At 43.8% G+C, this 6,137-nt stretch overlaps 1 non-coding gene across 1 annotated transcript; it reads right to left on the minus strand.

The window, feature by feature from the left end:
- Positions 1-5,703: 5,703 nt before the first annotated feature.
- Positions 5,704-5,810, minus strand: LOC141588912 (small nucleolar RNA R71). The gene has a single exon (XR_012519878.1). It is a non-coding gene; the product is annotated as a small nucleolar RNA R71 (small nucleolar RNA).
- Positions 5,811-6,137: the final 327 nt, after the last annotated feature.

The following is a 6,137-nucleotide window of genomic DNA, read 5'->3' on the forward strand; positions in this document are numbered from 1 at the left end:
CAGTTGTTTGAGGATCGAATTTTCGGGAGCTTTGGGTTGGGTGTCTACGTCTGGGACAACCTGGTCATTCATTGTTGGAACGACCGTTGAAATGCTTAGGTTCTGATAGGGGCGTCCGGACCGGGTAAGATGACCGATCTCTTTTGCCTGTTTCCCCTTTCCCGGGACCATATAAACTGTTGGAGCTTGTGTCCTCTAGTGAGTGCGGATAACGTCATTGCACGTACACTTGTACGGACAAGTGGGAGCTTGTTGGGGCTGGTGTCCTCTACAGTTAGTGCAAGGACTTATAAATCTCTAAAAGGATCAAAGGGCATACTTTTGTATTATTATCAGTTGGTCCACGTTTATCAATAACGGTTGGCTTGCTAGATAAGTTTGACGTTATTGTCATACACCAAACGATCTTGAAATGAACCGGCAGTAAGCGTCGTCAAGTCGAGTAATCCTTTCGGAAAGACTGGCTATAGCCTTTTCGACTTGTTGGAACATGGAAAGCATGGTTGCAGCGCTGAATACGAATACCGCGTCCAAGGCATCCTTCTCCAAGGCATTTACCTCATCATCAACTGGTAAGATGAGGTGTGAGCAATCTAAGGTTGGCTCGTCATCGGAGATAGCATGGATTCCCAAAGGGTTTGTCTTGTTGTTTGGTTTTGTTGGTGGAGGCAAAAGTAATTCCCCTTTCTCGATCATGTCTTGAATGATGTGTTTGAGCTTAAAGCAAGCTTCTGTGTCATGACCCTTCCCTTGGTGGTATTGGCAGTAGGCATTGGGATTCCAGAAACGGGTCTTCTTAGCCTCAGATGGATCCAGAGTGGGTCCGATTGGTTGTAATTTCCCTTGGTCCATAAGCATTTTCAGGGCGCTTGCATAAGTTGACCCTAGGTTGGTGAATACTCTTTGAGGGCGCTCAGCTCTTTTCGCGGTTGGATCGAGGAGGTTGACCTCATCAATTTTGTTTGTTTGCCCATAGGGGCGAGATCCGGTGGATGTGGATCCCTGGTAGCCTCTACCGGTGGTTTTGGCTAGGACACCCTTGCGGAGGTCATCTTCGATGCGGGTTCCAAGGATTTGTATATCCTGGAAAGTCTTGATGTTTTGTTATCTCAGTAAGTTGGCATATACCAGGCGGATATTGTTGACAAATTTCTCCACCAAAGTTGATTCGTCTGGCTTACTGGCCAATTGGGTGCTTACCCTCCTCCAACGGGTTAGGAATTCCGTGAATCCTTCCTTATCATTTTGAGTGAGGACCTCAAGAGTACGGGTGTTGGCCTGGATCTCGACATTGTCAGCATACTATTTAGCAAACTCAACTGCGACCTCGTTCCAAGTAGTGAGGTTCTTCGGATCGAGGGAGTAGTACCATTGGCGAGGGATCGGTTCCATGGGTGATGGAAAGATCTGGGTGAAGAGTTCTTGTTTGACCCCCTTTATGGCCATGTAGTCTTTGAAGGCTCGAATGTGATTGAGTGGGTCCTCCACTCCCTTGAATTTGGGTACATCAGTCAAGGTAAAGTTGTCGTGTAGTTGATCTCCAACGGGATCGAATCTTCGATTATTTTCGAGGTGGATGTTGTTACCCCGGTTTAGAAGTTGTTCTTCCAAGAGTTTGAGCCTTTTCTCAGTTTCAGTCAAAGGTGTAGTGTTGTGTTCTCCAGTTTCCTTGTTTTCCAGGGTGTCGATACGGGTCTCGACACGGTCTAGGGTGAACTTGAGAGCAGTGAGTAGGCTGGCTAGCTGAGCAGTCGAAACATCTCTGTTGTCATTGTTGTTGTTGGACGAAGTTGAAGACGGGGCCATGGTTTTGAGGCAGAAAAACGGCTCACATTACATCTCAATCCGACACGGTCGAAAGACTGGACGCAGACAACACAAAGGACAGAACAAAGACCAGACTCAACAAGACGAGGATGACCGTGTGTGGTACCTCGGTGCTAACTCGATTTATAAGGTGACGGCGTTAACTGGACTTTGACTTGCGTCCAACGCAGTGGCGTGGCGCCGTTGGACGAGTCTAGTGTGAGACGACTCGTAAGTAAAGACCCATAAGTACGTTTGCTTCGAGTCGATAGACACTAGGCGGAATTTGAATGGTGGACTGAAGTTTTCCAAAATAGAGATTTCCAAAAATATTTGTTTGTCGCTTTATGGACGGCTTCCGAAGAATAGGGATCTCCGAAAGTCGGTCAGTTGAAGAGTTATCTTAAGTTTGTTTTCGAAAGACGGTTTGAGTTTGAGTCGGCTCGGAAAACAATGTACCGTTTCTAGAGACGATTTTTGAAATTCAAAATTGTATGTTTTGAAAATCGAGTTTCGAAATGTTTGACAAGGTCTCGGGGACAGTGTATGGTCCACGGGATTTTGAAAATGTTTTGAAAAAGGGGCGTGTGCCTTTCTCGAGTTTTGAAAGAGCCATTGTCAGCGCGAGACGGGTTAATTTCCGTGTCTTGACGCGGCAATTATAACGGCGTAAAAAGGTGTTTTGAAATAGTTATAGAAAACCAGGTTTGAAAAACCGTCATTAAGACGGTCTAGAAAGGCGTATTGAAATGGTTGTAAAAAATCGGGTTTAAAAATCGTCATTACGACGGCCTAGAAAGGCGTGTTGAAATAGTTGTAGAAAACTGGGTTTGAAAATCGTCATTACGACGGCCTAGAAAGGCGTGTTGAAATGGTTGTAGAAAACCGGGTTTGAAAATCGTCATTACGACGGCCTAGAAAGGCGTGTTTTTCAAGTGCAACGGTCGGCGAAAGACCGAGGTTTTGAAATGGCCAATATAACGGCGCGAAAGGGTGTTTTCAAAAGTTGAAAATGACACAGAAGGACTTATGATCACATAACACATAAGCACTCGCAGTTTCATTATATTATGCGTAATGCTGACACAGGTTTTGGCTTAACGGGTGGGTTACACACCAAGAAATCAAAACCCGATTTTCGAGAGGGATACCAATCCAAAAAAAATGTATAAGGAGGGTGCCCTAGCCTCGCGCTCCAAGGTGATGAAAGCTCTTTGGCGAAACATAAATGTGTAACGTGAACGGTATACTTGACTCAATCGGGATTAGAAACACGGGGATGAGAAAACTCACGCCGACGAGACGAGCCAATTGGTCGAAAAGAGATAGGTTGTGGGCCCGAAAAAGGAACCCGACTATGACCGTAATATCAATTAATACATTTCAACCAAGACCTCGTTCGAGTCTCACCATCTAGGGATCACAAAGACACAAGTGTCCTAGTTATCCCCAGCGGAGTCGCCAATCTGTGGACATAGCCACCTACACGCCAAGCCAATCTGTGGACGTATAGAGGTCCTTTGAAAGCCACGCTCGGCTCCGTAAAGATGCTTTCGACCAGATCGTTTTAGATCGGTCGGTTTCGTCTTGGCAAGGGTCTCGAAACGATGCAAGAGATGTTCGGAGTTGCCACCAAGCATTTGTGGGATGCTTGATGATGCGTGTCTTATATATGATGTTTTACACCCTATTTTACACGCATTTCAGAGCTCATTTATGTAGTTTAAGCTACCATTTTCCCCATTTTCGTCTACTTTCGTATTTTGTTGTAATATTGCAGATTTATGCGGAAATGAGTAGAAATTGAGCTAAATCCGTCCCCGAGTACCTTGCATTGAATTTGACGTGAAGTATTCAGTCAAGAAACGAACTTGGTGCGCATTTCAAGGCCTGAAAGATGACTTTGCGTGGCTTTTTTGAGCAAACTACCAGCTACAGTGGTCGATCGACTGGCCTGTATGGTCGATCGACCAGAGCATGAAGTACAGAAGCTACTGTACAGTGCAGTCCAGTCGACCGACCGGTCTAAGTGGTCGATCGACCAAGCCGTTAATTCTGACGTGAATTAATAGAACGAGATTTCCGAAGCCCATTGTAATTAGGTTTAGGAATAAGAGTTGCGTAATATTTTCTATATAACGTAACCTGGTTTTTCAGAACAATTATCAAGCTTTTATCATCAAGTCTTTATCTGTTAGTTAGAGAAATAATTAGGGTTTGCGTTCAAGGTTAATCATTCAATACAATCGGTTTTATTGGCTTATTTTCGTTCATGCTTTCAAGTTTCTTCCTGCTTTCTACTGGTATTCCTTTGTTCCATAATTTCAGTTTTGCTTTCATTCACTCATAGATTAGAATTGCTAGAATAGTTTTCCGAATGCCAAACTATTGTTTCATTGTTAATTGTTTATTTAGTTATTTTAATCATGAATTCGCTTGCTTTATTAGTAAATTTTATTGTTGTTATTATTTCCAGTATGAGTAGCTAAACCACTTGTGCTAGGATGTAGGGAATCTGTAGAAGTAGGCGGCGTAGAATAGTACACCAGAAATCGCACCATGGTCGATCGACCGGCCTACCTGGTCGATCGACCGACCACGTGAGATTACCTTCGTTTTAATTAATTTAATTGCTATATTTGACGAATCGAGTGCACGCGACTAGTTGAATGTTTAGAAATTGACCGACCCAATAAGATCGAAAGATAGGGGAGGGAAATAGTCTGCCTAATTAAGACGACTAAATTAATAAGATCGAGAGATAAGTTAGTTTAGCCTTTTAAATCACTTTTCAGGACGAAAGTTAGCATTAGTGATATTAAGGACCTGCAGCGAGATCGAAAGATGCTACCTGTTTAGAAAGGACCGAGAGGACTTCTTATTTTCCCGTCTCACGTGATTATTTCAGACTTACCTAGGATGCTGCCGCCGAAACTATAGTGAACCGACCATCTTAGCACCCTTTTAATATTTGATTTCATCTACTAGCTTAGTTTACTTTTCATTTATTGCCTTTAGTTATAGATCAACTCAAATCAAATCCCCCTCACATTTGTTACCTTAGACTAGAATTGGAAAACTATAAATTATATTCGCCTCTCTGTGGTTCGACCCTGACTGCCACTAGCTATAGTAGTAGTTTGGAAATATAAATTTATCTTTGGTACTCTACGACGGTATCAAATTTTGGCGCCATTGCCGGGGAGGCAATTGTTTAAATTTTTAGTTGTTTTTATTTTAGTCTTTTTTCTAGTTTAAGGGACATCTGTTCCTTAAACTTTTCTCATATTCTTCTTGTAGTTTCCTCTTATGCGCAGGTCACAGGGTGGTGAATTGAGACCATTACATCCTGAGATTGAAAGGACTTTGCGCGAGTTGAGACGATCATCTAGAGTATTACCGACAGAGGAAGAGCTGAGTACTCTGTCCAGTTACTACGAGAACGCTTTATTTGAGGAGGATCCACCTTCATCTCCTGTTTCCACTTCTTCAGCTGAGACCATCACATCTCCAGACATGGCTGAAGAAGCAAGTATAGCCAGTCACTCCGAGCCGACAGCTGAGAATCTCTATAAGGGATTCGCATTACCAGTGACGGATAAAAAATTCGAGCCGAAACCGTCTTATATCAACTTGGTTGAGAGGAACCAATTTGGGGGAGCTGCAAATGAAGATGCAGCCAAACATATGGAGACGTTCATTGACTACTGCTGTTCCATACCCCCACCAGCAGGTGTGACCCATGACCAGGTGAAGGAGACGATGTTCATATTCTCGCTTCGTGATGCCGCAAGGGAATGGTACCGAGATATGGATCGAGCTGCCAACGGGATCACTGATTGAAAGTCGCTGGCCCTAGCATTCTAGAAGAAATATTTCTCTACCTCGAAGACCAATGCCATTAGAGCTCAGATCACAAGCTTTAAACAGGGTCCTGATGAGAATTTTCATGAGGCATGGGTCCGTTTCAAGAAGCTGGTGCGAACTATTCCACACCATGGGTTCGAGAAATGGAGCCTATGCAATCAATTTTATAATGGGCTTTATGACGATCGAGGGCTATCCTGGATGAGGCAAACTAATGGCGATTCCGGGAGAATGTTGGAGAAACTAAGGGGTGGAAAATTATTGATGATTTGGCCACCCATAAAGCCGAGTATGGAAATTCCAGGGGAAATCAAAGGAGAGCTGCAGAATCCCCTTCTGTAGCTGCATTAGAGGCTCTTACGGCGAGATTTGATAAGTACGAGTTGGGAGGAGCTTCAAAAGGAGGGATTTATCAAGTGAATGCTGTGTCAGACGGTCCTTTCGTCTGCAAGAGATGTGGAGGA

Source organism: Silene latifolia, chromosome 6 (genome assembly GCF_048544455.1).
Source record: "Silene latifolia isolate original U9 population chromosome 6, ASM4854445v1, whole genome shotgun sequence".
NCBI lineage: Eukaryota > Viridiplantae > Streptophyta > Magnoliopsida > Caryophyllales > Caryophyllaceae > Silene > Silene latifolia.